Source organism: Hylobates moloch, unplaced genomic scaffold (genome assembly GCF_009828535.3).
Source record: "Hylobates moloch isolate HMO894 unplaced genomic scaffold, HMol_V3 SCAFFOLD_10, whole genome shotgun sequence".
Classification (NCBI taxonomy): domain Eukaryota; kingdom Metazoa; phylum Chordata; class Mammalia; order Primates; family Hylobatidae; genus Hylobates; species Hylobates moloch.
This window is the reverse complement of record NW_026652285.1, coordinates 619,688-639,466: the sequence shown is the minus strand read 5'-3', so window position 1 is coordinate 639,466 and position 19,779 is coordinate 619,688.

The window sequence follows — 19,779 nt, the reverse complement described above, 5'->3', positions numbered from 1 at the left end:
GATGAGTTGACGTTCTTTGCAGGGACATGGATGAAACTGGAAATCATCATTCTCAGCAAAATATCACAAGGACGGAAAACCAAACACCACATGTTCTCACTCATAAGTGGGAGTCGAACAATTACAACACATGGACACAGGGAGGGGAACATCACACTCTGGAGCCTGTTGGTGGGTGGGGGACTGGGGAAGGGAAAGCTTTAGGAGAAATACCTAATGTAAATGATGAGTTGATGGGTGCAGCAAACCAACATGGGACATGTATACCTATGTAACAAACCTGTACATTGCGCACATGTACCCTAGAACTTAAAGTATAATAAAAATAAAATAAAAGCTTGCCTTTTTTGCAACAGCAACAACAACAAAGAAAATCAAAGAACAGGTCTCATTAAAGACTTTTAAAATTGAATTTCAGTTTTGGGCCTAAGAATATACGTTTTAAGCCTCTATCAAACATCCATATGATGGATATTTTATATATAAAGTATGGAGAAAATTAGCTAATGTTTCCTTTTCGAACAGGCTTTCTGGTACTTTTTAAGATCTTTATGCCAGGATGCAATAAAAAATTAGAAAACACTGATATCCACATGGAGAAAGTTCACATTTCTTTGCAGAGGGTTACTGCTTGATCTTTTGCTTTGCTTCAGACATTCTGTATTTGTTTTGGTGGAGATACAGCAGCTGCTCCGTTCTAGATACTCAGTAGACGTCAGAAGCGAGTGAAACAAAAATTTTGCTAAGAAAAAAAAATGACACATCTGATACAAATGTTTATTGAAAGTATATTTTGGTTACTAATTCCATATCTGTCAACATCTGGCCAACTTCCACGTCTTGCAAATTTTTCATTCTCTACTCTTTCAAGCTACCTAATCTATTATCTTTATTCTCTTGGGCTCCTTAGTTGTAAATTGAAACAGGGAAAATGGTCAATTATTTTGGGATAAACAAAAAGTTAATATGTATCTCATTTTACATATTTCTCATAACTAAAACCATAAACAACATATACTTTATAAAATGAAATAATACCTTAATTTTACATGTATTTAAGGACTTAAAGATAGTCTACTAAGGGGTAAAACATAAAAGGAATAGCTTTGGTCCTCAAGAGGCTTGCTTTTTGGTGAGGGAGACAAAATAGACGTTTAAGAATTGGTTATAAGATCCAAATACGTTTAACAGTAAGAGCAAAAATAGGTGCTGCAGGGAATAGGCACTGTTCTGAGTTTAGGAAACTATAGTAAGCAACTCCCTTAAAGGCAATTTGAATATAAGCAGTTTCGTCTGGAGCCATAAAGTCATCTTATTCAGAGTAATGAGAAGAATCAGAACATAAATATAGAGTTATGCTAAATCTTAAAGGATGAGCAAATCTCATTGGCAGAAGAGGATTTAAAAGTCAATTTGTAGAACTTTCTGGCTGAAGTTTTAAATAGCAGGCAGGGGTGGAGAACAAGATAAAAATGAAAAAGAACAGAGGAAGAACGTTAATAGTCAATATTAATAATTTAAAATTGGTTCTAAGGAAGAAGTTGAAAACTTTCATCACGAAAGCAGTTCTGTGACAGCAAGGTTGCCCACACCATCTTCAATAAAGTGCAGTGGCGAATATTTTTGTACCTCCACCTATCAATAGAAGGAGTCTATTTCTCTACCCTTTGAATCTGGGCGTGGCCATATTGCTTGCTTTGGCCAATGGGGCACTGGAAAATTTGATATAAGCAGAGGCTTAAATAGTTCTTGAAAATTTGGTCCTGCCCTCTCTTGCTGTTGAAAACCTTCGGCCAGCATTAGAACAAGCCCAAGCTTGCCCATTGGAAGAAAGAGACTAGCCATTCTGGACATTCCAACAATCCTAACAGATTGTCCAGACATGTGAATAAAGCCATCTGAGAATTTTTAGCCCCAGACAAAATGACCGTTGACAGCAGAGATGAGCCAAGTTGCTCAAGACCAATAGAACCACCTATTGACCCACAGAATTGTGAGCAAATAAATAGTTGTTTTAAGTCCCTGTATCTTAGTGTAGTATGTTACATGGCAAAAGTTAACTGACATAAAAAAACTACAGAAATGGCAAACATACGAAAACTTCATGTATACTCTGGCAAAGTCAAGTTTAAACAAGCATCAGCAGAATTATTAGCCAAAGCTTCTTCATTCCTAAGACTAAAGTCTCAGTCTTCTATACTTTCATTTCACAAATCATACTATAATGCTGTTTCCTTTGGATAATGTCACTCACTTAGCCATTAACTCTGAGGGTCAGAGATCATGTATACTTTGATTGCTGTTGTATCCCCATTATTTTTTGTAGTGCCTAGTATATAGCATGCGTTCAATAAATGTTTGTTGGATAAAATGGCTACTAAGATAAGCCACCATATATGATAGCAAAAAACATACATGTATGTTTCTCAAGACATACATGATTCCTCAAAGTTAGCCCAGAATCTTACCTATATAGAAGACTTTTCCAGGGCCATTGAGTAGGACTCGCATCCTGCCATGTATCTATTTGATGCTTGTTATTGTCTTTCCAGCTATATATAATTTTGACTCCTCAACCAAGATGAATCCAGTGCTCTATCCTGGTTAAGCTATCTCAGGCGTTCCCAGGTAACTTTGCTTCAGGTTTGACCCACCCTGGCACTACTAGTGTGCCATGACCTCATAGATGAAAACTGGATATTACTTTTTATGCCATTTAATCACATTAACATGAATATCAGTATTTTTATTTAAGTATCTCCTAAATTTATGCCTTTGCTCCATAATCAAAGAGGAGAGTTTCTATTATTTTCGACAAATCATGTGAATGACAATATGTTGGGCTTAATTTTCTTGTCAATTATAATTAATATCTTTTCAAAACAAACAGGAAAGTATCTCATTTCACTCAACAATAACATAACACCAAAAATAAATCTATCAGATTTAATTTGACTGGAAATTAATTTCTACCACTTTGCTTTTTTCCATGGTAGATTAATTTCTGGCTCTGGATTATGTATCCTTCCTAAAGAAATATCCGTAATTAAACTTAAGACCATGTTTCTACTTGAAGACATGCATAAAGTGTATGTTAAAACTACAGACCAGGGCTTGAAGGTGTTGGAGTCATTTCCTTAACTCACATCACCCCACTTCGCAACCTATTTCTAAAGAAGGACTTGCATATTATGTGACTGGAATCTAGGTTATATCTGTTTATTTTGTTGTTGTTTTTTGTTTGTTTGTGAAACAAGAATCTTTAGCTAGTCAAAGGTAAGAAACATGGAAGTGGAAAATACATTTTCTGATTTTTGTGGCATGTAATTTCATCTGTTCTCTGTGATCTCCAGTTTCTCATAATAATGAACTGATTTTGATTGTATCACCGATGTAATTGTCCTGCTTTGGCTTCTACCAGATGAAGCTGAACTTCAGCAATGTTCCAGAAAAAAATCTACATCATCTTTCTTTTCAGGGACAAACCTTAACCTGAAGACAACATGGATGCTTCCTTTTCATTTATATGCAGAGCTACTGTTAGGTGGCAGAAGTAAAGGATCCTATCCAAATAACTTATGGGCTTTTTTTAAAAAAAATAGCTACAGAACATTTGATTTACAGCTACTTCAACAAACTGTTGTACTCATTATTGTTGTAAGTTGAGGCACTTAGATTGTTTTGCTTTCCAAATGCTCTGTGCAATTGCAACTGTTAAGGAAGTGTAGTGATACATCATAGACAAAATCAGAACAGTATTAGAATTTTTAGTTCACAATTGTTCCAAACTGTATATAGAAGATGTTGTGTCTTTATGCTGCCAAGGTACTCTGACTGCACTGATAACATTCTTATGAATTAATTTAAACAAAAGTTAAAAAACTCTTCTTCTAACAAATTGAATGCAAATGCCTCATTGTCTACAATATTTCATGTACTAACACTAGGCATAAAAAGTGCTGTCTAAAACTTTAAATATTCCGAATGCTTTCTACAAAAACTTTGATCTATGATTTAGAAGTATATCAATATTCAGGAGAGAAATGGCTTTATTAATTATATGATATGCATTTCATTAACTAAAAGGGTGAAAGTTAAGCAACTAGCATACCCAGAGATGAGTTAATTCACATACCAAATGATCTGTGAGTAAAGCTTAGAAAAAACCGATTGACTACTTTTAATTATCTCACCTGGCTTACTCAATTTATAAACAAAATCACAAATCCGCTGAATAAATGTATTGATTCTTCCCTTGTGTGTTCAGACAAGAGAGCATCCATTCCAACAAGCCTGTGTGTGTCTGAACTGAAAATTTTTCTGAAAGTTGCACTGGTAAAGATTCCAACTTCAGCATCTAAATCTCATTAATTTAATTTGACAACAAGGTTATTGATTTTTTACTGTGTTATTGCGTAGTACTGTATTTTATAGTGAACACTGAAGAGAGAGCTCTTGTTATTTGGGGAGCAAACTGTAGAATTCTTTTGTGGAATAGGGTTCTTTAGAAGCACATCCTAGCATGGTTGTTTGGTTGTATGCACCCTGGGGTATCCATAATGAGCTTGGGACTTGACATGCTCATATGGTGATCTACATAAAAAATACTTGCACTGGGAGAATGAGAACAGCCAGAGAAGAAGGAGTAAGGAGGACCTGGTGGACAGGGTTTCAGTAGGAGGCCAGCAGAATTTAGAAGAAAATCTGCCAATGACGTTTGACTCAGGAGATTTTTACGAGAATCTCTCGTATTGTGCTGCAATGGAATCTCCCCTTCTCTACTCCAGTGCTGTTGTCCTCAAATTGTATTTAAAAGTTATATATGCCTAAATGGCTTGTACATGTCATTAAAAGCAGGGGCAGAGGAATAAAGGAAGACAGTCTGGGGCACACTGTTTAGTTATGTTAGGGAAGACAGGAAGAAAGACCAGCTACAAGTGATTCTTTTTAAAAATTGTTAGAAAAAAATCCTAACCTTTTAGAAATGTAAATCTAATACCAGGAAATTTATTTTTTGGAATGATTTAAAGACAAGTTACCATGTTCTCTCAACACTCTGGAATATTTAGTGCATATTTCCTATAAACACAAATTCTCTCACATTTCTTAATTAATACACATTTTTATTAATATCAAAATAAAGAGACTAACTCAGATGTACTGTCACCATGTAGTTCTCAGACCTCATCTAAGTTTTGCCACATTTCCTAATAAGAGCCCTTTATAGTAAAAAAGATCGGCTTTGGCAACACATTCTGTACTTAGTTACAAGGTCCCTTTTGTCTTCTTCAACTTCAATGGGAACAGTTCAATCTTTCCTTGACTTTTATATCATTAAAATTCTTGAAGAGTAGAAGCTGTTCTGTTGTAGCTTGTCCCTCACTTTGGTTTGTCTGTCTGCTTTTAAAAAATAGTTATATTCATATTCTACCATGGCAGAAATATCACTGAAATGATGCTGTTTCTTTGTTTTGTTTTGTTTTAGATCCTATCATGTGTTACAGAATTTAATTTTGTCCTGTTCCATTACTGGTGATATTAACTTTGATTATTTGACAGTCTTCCCTAGAGTCTGCTAAGCTTTTATACTATAAAGACACTCATCTTTTCCTTAAAATTAATTACTTTCCAGGAGGTACTTTGAGGCTTTATAAACATTCTGTTTCTTACCAAAATTGTGATATATTAATATATTTATTTATATCAGCATGAAGTCATGGGATTCCTATTTTAATCACTGGATTACAATCTTATTTATGTTATTTGTTTATTTATATTTTATTTTTGATAATGCCACAGCCATTATACTAATTATTTATTTTGATGTCAAGACGCCTTACATTTGCTCAATAGGAGCCTTTTTGTTCTGGCCCCTGGTTTCTTGGACATGTCAAAAACAATATTTTAGAACCTTGTGTTTTGGCAAACTAAGATGTTTCAAGATCATTTAATATTGTCTTCGTCTCCGACCTGAGATCAGCCATTATCTGCAAGGAGCCCTGGTTCCTTTTAGGTAGGTAATGATATTTAGAAAACAATATCTGGTGCTGGATGTGCTTATCTACTTGGGGATATCACTGTACCTAGGCCCCGTCAGTGTACAGATACATATATTTATCAATTTATCTATCATCTATCTACCTTCCTTCATCTACTTATCTACCTACTATTTAATCTTTCTTTCATCTATGTATCTTTATCCATCTATTATCTATCTATTAAAACCATGAATTCACACTCTTATCTTTGATTTAAACACACCACATTTCTAGTGGCATATTCTAGTTTTTTAGCTTTTGATGTTCACAACTTCCTTCAACAGTGAGACAATTAGCTCCCATTATCCCTAATTTATTTACTTATTTGTTCAATTTACCTGAATACAATCAATCTCTTATTCTTTCTATCCCATGTCTCTGCAACCACCCCCAGTATGGACCCCCTCTCACCCCCTCTAGCTCTAATACCTTATTCTAAGCTACTGTGGCTCCATCTTCCTCCTTTGCTGTGGTCTTACTTAATAGCTTTAAGACTTAATTGAAAAAAAAAGAGGGGGAGGAGATAAGGAAGAGAAGGAAGAGAAAGTGGAAGAGAGAAAAAAAATTGTAAATAATGAGGTGGAAAGTTAACTGGAATAGTAAATCATCATGAGAGAAGATCAGTTAAACAGAAGCTTTTTGTAAATTCCTCTCAAGCTATAAGGTAGCTGGAAATAAAAAACATAGTATTTAGCCATCAAAGTAGAGGAAATCCCAGTTAATATATAAATAAAAATTAGAACTAAAAAGAATTCTATAAATAAGCACTCTCTAGAGCAATAGAACAATTAGATATTCCTAGGAGATTTCTAGACACAAGTATGAATGAGACAATGGTTATCTTGGGCAAGTATAAATTATGTATACATGCATTCATTTAATCACTTATATTCATATGAATATTTGAGCTCTTATGATTTGCCAGACATATCACAAGACATGAGGAATACAAAGATAATGATGGTTTTCTGACCATTTTTCCCTCTCTAATTATTTTCCCTTCAGTCTATTCCCATCCCAATAATTTATTATTGGTATATCTTTCTCATCAAAAAGAAAACAAGATTTAATGAATTGCTAGTATCATAGTGAACATAATTTTAGTGATTTATCTATCCCATTTACATTTGAATTTTGTACTATAATGGCAGAAGCAGGATCCAGAGAAATTGTGAAACTTCAGCTACTGTTACATTATACGTATGTGGTTGTTATTGAAAATATTTGATAATCAGTACAGCAGAGGACCAATAAAAAGAGATAGTAGGCCAGGCGCGGTGGCTCATGCCTGTAATCCCAGCACTCTGGGAGGCCAAGGCGGGCGGATCACGAGGTCAGGATACGAGACCATCCTGGTTAACATGGTGAAACCCTGTCGCTACTAAAAATACAAAAAATTAGCCGGTCTCGGTGGCGGGCACCTGTAGTCCCGGCTACTCGGGAGGCTGGGGCAGGAGAATAGCATGAACCCAGGAGGCGGAGCTTGCAGTGAGCCAAGATCGTGCCACTGCACTCCAGCCCAGGAGACAGAGTGAGACTCCGTCTCCAAAGAAAAAAATAAAGAGATGGTAGTTATTAGCAACTGGTACATTCCATATAGATCTACTAACTAAATAGTAAATCTGTCCTTGGGGTAGCTGAGAAAGAATAGCAAAATTTCAGAATACAGAATAAATTGGAGACTAAAGCGTACTTGAGTACAGAGCACAGTGTTTGGGCCTGAAAAGAAGTCAAAGAATTGAAAATATGAGTCCTAAGGCACGACAGGCAGATGAATGAATGAAATATTTGAGGAACTCTGTGATTATATGGTTAAGTCTGGGGCAATAGGCAGACTTTCCCTGAATAGGAGATATATAAACTGATCAGAAGGACTTTGGTGACAATTTCTCAAGTGGGGTGAGGGCAAGTAAGAAGGAAAAACATCTGGCTTGATGCAACAGCATAGAGAGCCAAGGATTCCTACTCTACTAATAATAAAATGTATAAAAGAATATCATTCGGTGGTTTGGGGAATGTATATTTCAGAATCATCGAATTATACACCTTAAATATGTGCAGTTTATTGTATACCAATTATAACTTAATGAAATTGTAAGGAAAACTATCATTGAAATTGGAACATGGAATATCACAAGGATTTCTTAGGATGAAGATCGAGTCTACGCATACTCTTTCAGGTACCGTTAAATCTTTGGGTTTAGAAATGAGAATACTGGAAACCCACCAGAGGTCTTCAAGTGGAGGGTAGACCTAATTATATTTGCAAACATATAAAATATATAATAATAATGATAGTTATGTTTTCTCTAGTGCTAATTACCTGCCAGAGACAGTTGTAAGCACTCAACTGATTTATTTAATTACCCACAACCCTAAGAAGTTCTGTTATCCTCATTGTATAGTTTGAGAAGTTAAGGTAAAGAGAAGTTATGAAGCGTACTAAAGTTCACCTGATTCTAGAGCCCACATGCTCCACCATTATGCATAAGTGCCTCTCAACTCTACTAGTTGCTGTGGGCAGGATAAAATTTCCATGTGTAAAGCATACAATGTTTGATGCTTTAACAACATGACCTCGTTTAATGCTTCCGATGACATAATAAGGTAGGATTCTTTAATACTCTTTTTATAACTGAACAAATAAAGGATCAGAAGTATTTAGTCATGTTGCTGGAGTTTACATGACTTGAACAATGGTCTTAGAATTTCAGTCAAGCTTAGGGCCCTCTGCAAACTATGATTGCCAATGTCAGAGAAAAATTGCACCAGATGGAGTTAAATAGACCAGAAAGATTTTATTCAAGACTATTGTAATAGAGGTCAACACTACTGTAATAGGGGAGAGAGATTGAACTCACCTACACTGAGACAAAAGGCAGGAGAGTTTTTAAGCTCTGGGGGTGACTTAGTGAAAAAGTAACGGAGGACGTTAGAGAGAGATTGGTCAATGTTATTGGGCCACTTGGGTGTGTTAGTTGGCCCTTATAGAAGTTAAGCTTCTACCTTCCCACAGATACTGGGAGATAGGGGCACTAGCTTTCTCAATGATTAGATTTCAAAGAAATGGCTTCCAGGTCCTTAGGAAAGACCATTCCTTGGTTGTAAAACTAGCAAGTGACTGGGAGAATATCTACATCTCAAAGTGACAGAAATGCTCAAACAAAACAAAACAAAACACAGGAGGTCAGGAGTCTATGGTCAAGAAGAAACTGTTTAAAGTTTAGTGAAGCAGTGGGGGAATAATATGGACCTCTTACTCATTATGATGTACACTATAATTAAGAATATTCACATTTAGTGATGTTAAGTAATAACAATAGGGAGGTTATGAAACACCACAAACATAAGTAGTCTTGGAGTCTCTTCCTTTTCTTTCTAGGCCCTGCTTAATTCATTCCCTCCAGGCAGCCTTCCTAGTTTCACATTGTAAAATCCTCTAGGAATAGGCTCACTACTTTCAAAATGCTTATCACATTTGCAATTAGTTGTTTAATGACTATCATCTTGTTAGGTTACCAGCTCTCAAAGTATGGACCTGGGAAGATCTTGCACACTGCTGTATCCCTATTACTTAGAACAGTGCTTGGCACCTATTAACTGAGCCAGTAAATGTTTTAGTGAACAGAGGAGCAATGGAGTCAGAGAAGGATAAATATGAGAAGAAGCAGGGAGGAAATTCTTAAGGATCAAGTTGTCTTTCAAATCCATTAAGGATTTATTTTAGCCCAAACTTAATTCTTTCCATAAACCCGTGCTCTTGGTGTGTGCCCTATCGTCACTAGCTGATTGAGAGTTCCACAGAGGTAGGAACAACTCCTTTCCTATTAGGTTATAGGTTTATGAAGGAAAGGGGCCTTTTGTCCTTTTATCAGACTCTGGGTAGGTAGCCTGTAAATATGGAAAATGCTTATTAACGAATACCCCTGAATGGATTTTTTTAAAGAATGATGAGTGAATGATATAGCTATTGGCATAATGTATAAGATTGCCCATGCACCCATTTTGGAAAACTTAAGTTCTTTATGAAAATTGTTTTCAGTGAGAATGTAATAAACATTAGGAAGTTTGTGTTGAGATCATTCTATTTTATTTATTTATTTGAGACCGAGTCTCACTCTGTCACCCAGGCTGGGGGTGCAGTGGCACAATCTCTGCTCACTGCAACCCCTGCCTCCCAGGTTCAAGCAATTCTCCTTGCCTCAGCCTCCTGAGTAGCACCTCAGCCTCCTTACAAGCACGCACCACCACACCCGGCTTATTTTTGTATTTTTAGTAGCGACAGGGTTTCGCCATGTTGGCCAGGCTGGTCTCAAACTCCTGACCTCAGGTAATCCACCTGCCTTGGCCTCCCAAAGTGCTGGGATTACAGGTGTGAGCCACTGCGCCCTGCTGAGATCATTCTATACATAAAACTTCTGAAAAGCCAAACTCTTACAGAGTAGAAATCAAGATATCTCTGTTGTGTGTCTTATTTGATACAGGTTAATGCAGTGACGTGATTATTAGTGATAGACAAAGCCATATAAAAATTCAGGATTCTTAACCACAACAACAAATATTGATTTACCTTACAGAATGTTCAAAGTGGTTCGCTGTTGTTGAAAGGGTGTATAGAGTAATACGATTGGGTCTCATTTAAAAGTCTGATTTTTAAAACATTCCACTGAATCTATATGGCATTTAAGAACTTCTTCAGATATTTTTCCTGTGTGCCTGGCACTGGAGTGGTGCCTTGGTTCAAGCAGTTCATAGCTGGGAGTACTTCACTTTTTTCATTCTCCTTCTGTTCCCCACCCACAACACTCAACAGTTCACAGAGTCAGCGGAACATATCAACACCTCTTCATAGCCACAGAACTTCCTCAGGATGTAGACATAATAGAAAGTTTAATAAAATAAACACAGCTAATTAAGTAAAAACCATGATGAAAACCACCACACAGCAGCTGACATCTAGCATTTTAATAGTTGTCAGGCGTCAACTGAGGTAAAAGAGTTTTGTATTCCAGTTTTAAAAATAGCTATAATAAAGTTATCTCTTATTAGTTCTGAAAAAATATTTTTCACAAATTCACTTAATATCTTCTTCTCTTTATTTTAACATTAAATTAACCCAGTATTGCTCTCTATCAAGAAATATCAGGTAACCATAGCTAAGAAACATAAGGGTGGCTCCTATGTACTGTATTTTCAATCCAGGATATTTAAATCAAGTTGAATACCCCCAGATTCAAATTGAGATGACTGAAAGTAATATATCTTAAATTAATATTATATCTCCTTAAGTATTATGAGCGTTCTCAGTATACAGTAGAAGATTTTGGAGTAAATATCCAACTGACTTTAGCGTTAGGACTATGGATACTTATTATCTCCTATAACAATCAGTCTGGTAGCAAATATGTCCAGGATTCATGGATTTAGTAGTGTCAATGTTGAGGCTACTAGTCAGCTTCCTTCTAATTTCACTGGTTTTCTATCCATGTTCTCAAGATAGCAGTTACTGCATCCACCATCACTGGCTCTGTGCAAGGGCCAAAGGCAAGAATATTTGTGTCATCTTTTCCAATTTTATTTACTAGGGACAATAACATGCTTATTCTATAGTAGTCTCCAGGATGTTTCCTCTCCTTTCATTTATCAGGTTTGTGGCACATACCCATGAATAACACATTTGCTATAGAGAAGGAGAAAGACCATGATTGGCTTAGATTAGCCGTCATCATTCACCTGTTGGGACTGTGGAAGGACTACCTTCCTTAATCATATAGAACTAAATTGAGATTTTATTACAAAGAAAGAGGAATGATGTATAAAAGCTGTCAGGCAAGCAAAACAGGTGTTGGGAGTATCAAGTGTAATGATACATGTGGAGATATATGTTAAAATGTAAATCCACTTACAAATTTATAGTCATTATCAGTACTTGAACCAACTAACAGATAGTCAGAATCAGTGTTTACTAGGAATGTGTATACAAATAACTAAGTTACATAGAACTAAAGTGTCCCAATCTCACATGAAAGGAAAAAAAAAGTGTTTTTAATGAGAATCCTTTGCTGAAAACCATTGATTCAGGTAACAGTGATAGAAAAAGAAACAGAGAGGATTGAGAGGGCATGGATTCTAGCAATATACAGTAGATTAAATTGTATATTTTCTTCGTTCCCTTCTAAAGCTCCCAAGAAAACAAACATGTATAAACAGACAAGTAAAAAAGAGAAGCATTTAGTTGATTAGTAACGTCCACAGCATTTGGTACAATGAGAAGCAGATTTTTAAAAAAGTGCAGGAAGCATTGGAAGTACAATGCCTACTGGTTAGCTATGTAAAACCACGAAGATAAAAGTGGATTTACAGTACAGGAGCATGAAAATCTAAGAATTAGAAATGCCATGCAGTGCTGAAGTAAGTGGGGAGAAATGGGTCCAAAAAGTGAGAAATTAGATGCAAGTTAATATAAAAAATAATTAGATGCATAAATCGTTTCCCATTGAAGCCAAATAATTCCTCCTCCCTCAACCTGATAAAAGAATGGATGAGTTAACTCTGGTTAACCACAAAGGCTCTGGGCAAAGATTAACAAGTAAAACAATATATTACTGGAAACAATCAAGTCAATCGAAAATCGAAATAATGAACAATGATATCCCCAGTTCTCCTTATCCTGTCAGCCACCAAAATGTTACTTTCCATGTTAATACCGTCCACAAACACCTCACCTCAGGCAGGAGATGGCAGATTGGTCTTTGGAGAGACAGGCCAGCATAAGAGATAATAACCAGAGACGCTGACAATATGAGTTCAGTGACCACTCTATGGTGCAGTGGACCTGTTGACCAAGTTCACTCCAAAACATACAAAACTGCAAAGTAGCGTTTTTGTGTCTTACTCTTTAAAGTTCATTCTTAGTTATGAGCTGGAACCAATGATCATCACATATTTAAAGATAGATTTTTACATGAAACAGATCAAAGCAAACACACAATGAAACAGAAAAAATGAACTCAGAAGGAACAGAGCCATTGTAATATAATAATGCAACTAAAAAACATAATAGTGGAAAGATTAAAGAGAATGTTGAGAACGTATAACAAAAAGTTGAAAAATAAATGCTAACTGGACAAGAAACGGGGGGAAAAAAAAGCCTCCTCCAAAAGGTCCAATATCCAAACAAGTAAAATTTCCCAAACTAAAAATATGTCCAAAATTGAAGAATGAGGGGAGAAGAATGTTCAGAATACAATACAGGAAAATTTCACTGGCCTGAAAATCAACAGTTACCAGGTTGAATGACTGAACGTTTCTACCAAATGCCTAGCATATTGAGTGCAAACTGCTCCACACAAATTTACGTAAAAATAAATGCAAAACATCAGGGATAAAGAGAATATCCTAAAAGTGTCCTAAGAGAGCATCACCATCACTACCACCACAATAAGAAAAAATAACATGTAAAGGATCTCAAGACAAATGAGTATCAGCTTTTTCAATTACATAGTATTGGAAGTTAGAATGAAACATTGCATTTAAAAATCTAATGGGGCCAGGCATGGTGACTCATGCCTGTAAGCCCAGCACTTTGAGATGCTGAGCCAGGAAGATCACTTGAGACCAGGAGTTTGAGACCAGCCTGGCCAACATGGTGAAACCCATCTCTACCAAAAATAGAAAAATTAGTTGGGAGTGGTGGAGTATGCCTGTAGTCCCAGCTACTCTGGAGGCTGAGGCACGAGAATCACTTGAACCCACGAGATGGAGGATACAGTGAGACACTGCACTCCAGCCTGGATGACAGAGGGAGACTCCATCTCAAAAAAACAAAAAAATCTAGTGGAAGATAATATTTAACCTATACATTCCATAAGCAAATTATCCAGCAATTATGATGGATATAATGAAGATTCAGCCAGCTATAATAAAATAGCCAGCTTAACTATAGCTAGCTCAAATAAAGGTACCTCTAATAGATACTTTACCTGAAAGTTTTTGGTGGATTTTCTTCATTAAAATGAGGTAATAAATCAGCAGAGAAGAGATAGTCTCCAGAAAACAGGGATTCCAAAAAGTAGGATTTGGAACAGTGTTCCAAAAATCATTCCACAATGATTGTGAACTAATATCCAGAACTGCAGACATGTATTAGGCTAAAGAAAACAGATCAGATTGGAACGGTATGATACAGAGATTCAATAGAGTTATCTCACGTAAAAAAATGTATTCTGAAAGACACCTGATTTATTTGATTATACTAATATTTAGAGTTATTTTAAAGTTCTATTGGAGAACTTAGGGAAAGAAGTAATGATAGGTACCAAGTAAAGAAAAAAAAAATTTTTTAAGGGTAGTGTATTTAAAAATCCATATGATACTTCCGTAAGGAATATGGAAGAAATAATTAAATATAAAAGAGAAAAACCCAGTGATTTCATTTTAGGTTTATTTTACCTTTAGCCAATTAACTGTAAGTGCAGCTAGCTGTCAATCTCTCCTACTCTAGTTATACTTTACGACTTTGCCCAATTTTCTAAAGCATATTTTAGTAACTTGGCCTCCGTATGAACTTAGATGTTTACATTTCAGGAAGGTAATAATAGGCTGTAAAGTAAAACAATTTGACGACAATCCTTTTTCAAAATTATATATATATATATATATATATCTAAAGTGAGAAAACTGTCACTTATTCCAGAGAAAAGAGTCAAATTTAACTTTATTTGATAATTGTAACTTATTTATTGCCTTTTCTATTACTTTAAATGGGTGTTTTCTTAGCTCACAAGCCATAAATTTAGTTTTCTTATTAATGCTAAATAGAATATATATAGCTTAGTACTAAAGCTGATGTCCTTTTTTAAAAAAAATAAAAATCACATCTCTGATTTTGTACTTTTTTTGTAAGAATGTCATATATTGTTCAATACATAGTATTCATTATATAACAATATCTAAAATTAAAAATAATGAAACAAGGTATTAGCACGTTATTTGGAAATATGCAGGTAAATACATACATAAAATATTATAATCCTAGAATACAGAAATAGTATCTTTATGTATTTTACCATTTTGTATTTGTATATATTTTTTACAAAAATGAGAGCATAATACATAGTTAATTTTGGTTTTTAGGTTGTTATATTTTGAATATTTTCCTTGACATTATTGATAAAACATGTGAAAATGCACAGAAATTAGCTCCTTGCAACTTATAAAAGCATAGCTTGCTTCTCCATATATTCATTCAACAAATATTTTTTGAGCACTGATATGGTTTGGCTGTGTCCCCACCCAAATCTCATCTTGAATTGTAGCTCCCATAATTCCCATGTTTCATGAGGGGGACCCAGTGGGAGGTAAGTGAATCAGGGGGCCGGTCTTCCTCATGTTATTCTCATGATAGTGAATAAGTTTCATGAGATATTATGATTTTATTAAGGATAGTTTCCCTGCACACATTTTCTCTTGCCTGCCATCATGTAAGATGTGGTTTTGCTCCTCCTTTGCCTTCTGCCATGATTGTGAGGCCTCCCCAGCCATGGGGAACTGTGAGTCAATTAAACCTTTTTCCTTTATAAATTACCCTGTCTTGGGTATGTCTTTATTAGCAGTGTGAGAACAGACTAATACAGTAAATTGGTACCAGTAGAGTGGGGTGCTAGGGTAAAGATACCCAAAAATGTGGAACTGCTTTGGAACTGGGTAATAGGCAGAAGTTGGAACAGTTTGGAGGGTCAGAAGAAGACAGAAAGATGTGGGAAAGTTTGGAACTTCCTAGAGACTTGTTGAATGGCTTTGACCAAAATGCTGATAATAATATGGACAATAAAGTCCAGGCTGAGATTGTCTCAGGTGGAGATGAGGAACTTGTTGGGAACTGGAGTCCGGGTGACTCTTGCTATATTTTAGCAAAGAGACTGTTGGAATTTTGCCCAGCCCTGGAGATCTCTGAAACTTTAAACTTGAGAGAGATGATATAAGGCATCTGGCAAAAAAATTTCTAAGCAGGAAAGCATTCAAGAGGTGACTTGGGTACTTTTAAAAGCGTTGTTTTATGTATTTACAAAGATAGAGCTTGGAATCAAAACTTATGTTTAAAAGGGAAGCAGAGGTTAAAGTAATTTGCAGCCTGGTGATGCGATAGAAAGGAAAAGCCCATTTTCTGAGGAGAAATTCAAGCCTGCTGCAGGAATTTGCATAAGTAATGAGGAGCAAAATGTTAATTGCCAAGACAATGGGGAAAATGTCTTCAGGGCATATTGGAGGTCTTCACAGCTGCCCCTTCCATCACAGGCCCAGAAGCCTAGGAGGAAAAATTGGTTTCGTGGGCTAGGCCCAGGGTCTTGCTGCTTTGTGCAGTGCTTTGGATGCCCTGCATCCCAGCTGTGGCTAAAAGGGGACAACTTAGAGCTCAGGTCATTGCTTCAGAGGGTACAAGCCCTAAGCCTTGGAGGCCTACATGTGGTATTGGGCTTGCAGGTACACAGAAGTCAAAACTTGAGGTTTGTGAACCTCCATCTAGATTTCAGAGGATGTATGGAAATGTCTAGATGTCCAGGCAGAAGTCTGCTTCAGGGATGGAACCCTCATTGAGAACCTCTGCTAGGGCAGTGCAGAAGAAAATCGTGGGGTGGAAGTTTCCACATAGAGTCCCAAATGGGGCGTTGCCTAGTGGAGCTTCGAGATGACGGCCACCATCCTCCAGACCCCAGAATGGTAGATCCACTGACAGCTTGCACTGTGCACCTGGAAAAGCCACAGACACTCAATACCATCCTGTGAAAGCAGCCAGGAGGTGGGCTGTACTCTGCAAAGCCACAGGGGCAGAGCTGCCCAAGACCATGGGAACCCACCTCTTGCATCAGCTTAACTTGGATGTGAGACATGGAGTCAAAGGATATCTTGTTGGAGCTTTAAGATTTGACTGCCTTCCTGGATTTTGGACTTGCCTGGGGCCTGCAGATGCTTCTTTTTGGCCAATTTCTCCCTTTTGGAATGGGTGTATTTACCCAATGCTTTTACCCCGTTGTATCTAGGAAGTAACTCAGTCATTGCTTTTGATTTTGCAGGCTCATAAATGGAAAGGAATTGCCTTGTCTCAAATGAAACTTTGGACTGTGGACTTTTTAGTTAATGCTGAAATGAGTTAAGGCTTTGGGGGACTGGTGGGAAGGTATGATTGGTTCTAAAATGTGAGGATATGAGATTTGAGAGGGGCCAGGTGAGAAATGATATGGTTTGGCTGTGTCCCCACTCAAATTACATTTTGAATTATAGCTCCCATAATTCCCATGTGTCATGGGAGAGACCCGGTAGGAGGTAATTAAGTCATAGGGTAGGTCTTTCCCATGTTGTTCTCATAATAGTGACTAAGTCTCATGAGATCTGATGGTTTTATAAAAGAGCGTTTCCCCTGAACATGCTGCTCTCTCTTGCCTGCCGCCATGTAAGATGTGACTTTGCTCCTCCTTTGCCTTTTGACATGATTGTGAGGGCTCCCCAGCCATGTGGGACTGTGAGTCAATCAAACCTTTTTCCTTTATAAATGGCCTGGTCTTGGGTATGTCTTTATTAGCAGCATGAGAACAGACTAATACAAGCACTGAGGATAGATCAATAAACAAGAAAAATGTGGTCTTTGCTGTGGAATGCTTACATTCTATTGAAGAAAGCATATTACATAAATAATTACTCAAGTACAATTGACATTTGTGTTTATTCAAAGTAAGTATATGATATTGATAAGATTTAATCTAGTTAGAGAGATCAGAGAAGATTTCCTAAGGAAATGACATTTAACCAGAGATTTGAAAGAAGATTCTGGATCAGGGAAACAGCATAATCTATTCTTTATGATCCAGATATTTTCAGCAAAGCAAGTGTTCTGAAAAAGCAGAGATTCAAAAACTGTAATAAATTATATATATTTGATTTTAAATATGTCTGAGTTGCACTTGCAATTTAATTGATATGTCATTTGCTACTACAGTCTTGCCTCAGATTCTTATGGACTAATTAGTAATCTAAATTGTTATCCGACTAAGTAATTTCATAAATACCTAATTATAGATTCAATGAAACTCATAAAAACTTACATATTACTTTACATGGCAAGCCATTGGGTTAAGCAAGGTGGGGGATTAAGAGTTAAATAGGCTATGTTCCCTGACTTTGAAGAGCTTGAAATGTTTTCTAACCAAATACAGATAGTCCACAATTTACAGTGGTTCAGCTTATGGTTTTTTTACTTTACAATGGTGCAAAAGTCATAAGCATTCAGTAGAAAACATACTTTAAAATCTGAATTTTCATCTTTTGGCAGGCTAATGATAGGTGTATTAAATGCATTTTTGACTTATGATCTTTTTGATTAACAAAATTTATTGAGATGTAACCCCATCATAAGTTGGGGAGCATATGTAATCTAATAGAGTCATACCAGTGTTTAAATCAGATATAATAATTTACGAATTTTTATTTTACTCATTATTGTATTGATTATTATAAAAAGGCAACATATTTTCCCATGTTGAGAACATTTTGTCACAGTCATATTTCTCCTACTTTCTTACAGATTCAGATGAATTTATACTGTTTTAAAGAATAATTAATAACTGAGATTTACAAATGATATTCAGATATGTATTTGTCATGATCAAGTAAATTAGTCCACTACAGCAGAAAACATAATAATGAACTAATCTTGCTTATTGAATTTTCGGTGCTAAATATTAAAGGAAGAAATATAAAGTATTAATTTAACGGATTTGCTGCTGTTTGGATCTTTTGAAATGTTTTCCCATAAATAAGAAACTTTAATTAGCATTCTGACAATATCTGTAAACTAAGTTTTTAAAAATGTATAATTTCACTTAGTTCAGGCTGATGGATGGCCCAATTACTTTACAAACATACATTGTATGGGCTGTTAGAAACAAGCTATTATTTGCTATATTGAAGAGAAATGTTTGTAAGTTTCCAGAATGCAGGGTCCAAGTCTTCTGCCTCCTTCTTATACAGCTTAGTAACTTGGACAGTGGAAGTGTTTGAATGGAAAGCTCAAGACAATGCAGTCCTGGTAGAATATTTAATAATGGGCACATAATATAAACATTAGGTAACCAAGAATGCATCTGCTTCTTCTTCCTCCTTTTGTCTTTCTTTTCGTCCTACTTTTCTGTTATTCTCCTCCTTCTTCTAATAATAATGATAATAATAACATAGTAGTAGTGGAACTTTCGGAAAATATTTTGAGGTAGCCCTTAGCCTAAATTTGTCCCCTTCCTCCTAAAAGCCATGTCTGCTGCTGTCATTGCAGGAATTGGAGGCAAGGGTGAGAGAAGAACAGACAGAAAAGTCATTCTTGAGCATTAGATGTCATTGCAACAAGGCATTTTGTGTTGTACAATTTTAAAGAAAGTAAAACATAATAGCTTCTAGCAATACACATATCTGAAATAGAACAAAGTAAATATAGCAGGCAAAGTGCTCAATTTAGACAAACTCAAGTTTGCTGTAAAATAAATTGTTATTATTTTCCTGAGATATACTGCATCTATAGTGGCACTTTTCTTCTGCTTCAGAAAGACTGACTAAAAATGGCTGAAATGATTATTAACTTACTATCTACCATATCAAGAAGTACAGAGGTAGATGGTTTCAGAGCTGATGAATTCAGAAGATGTATAATTTCTTTGGGTTGTTTGCTTTTTTGTTCTTTTTGTTCTATTGTGTTTAG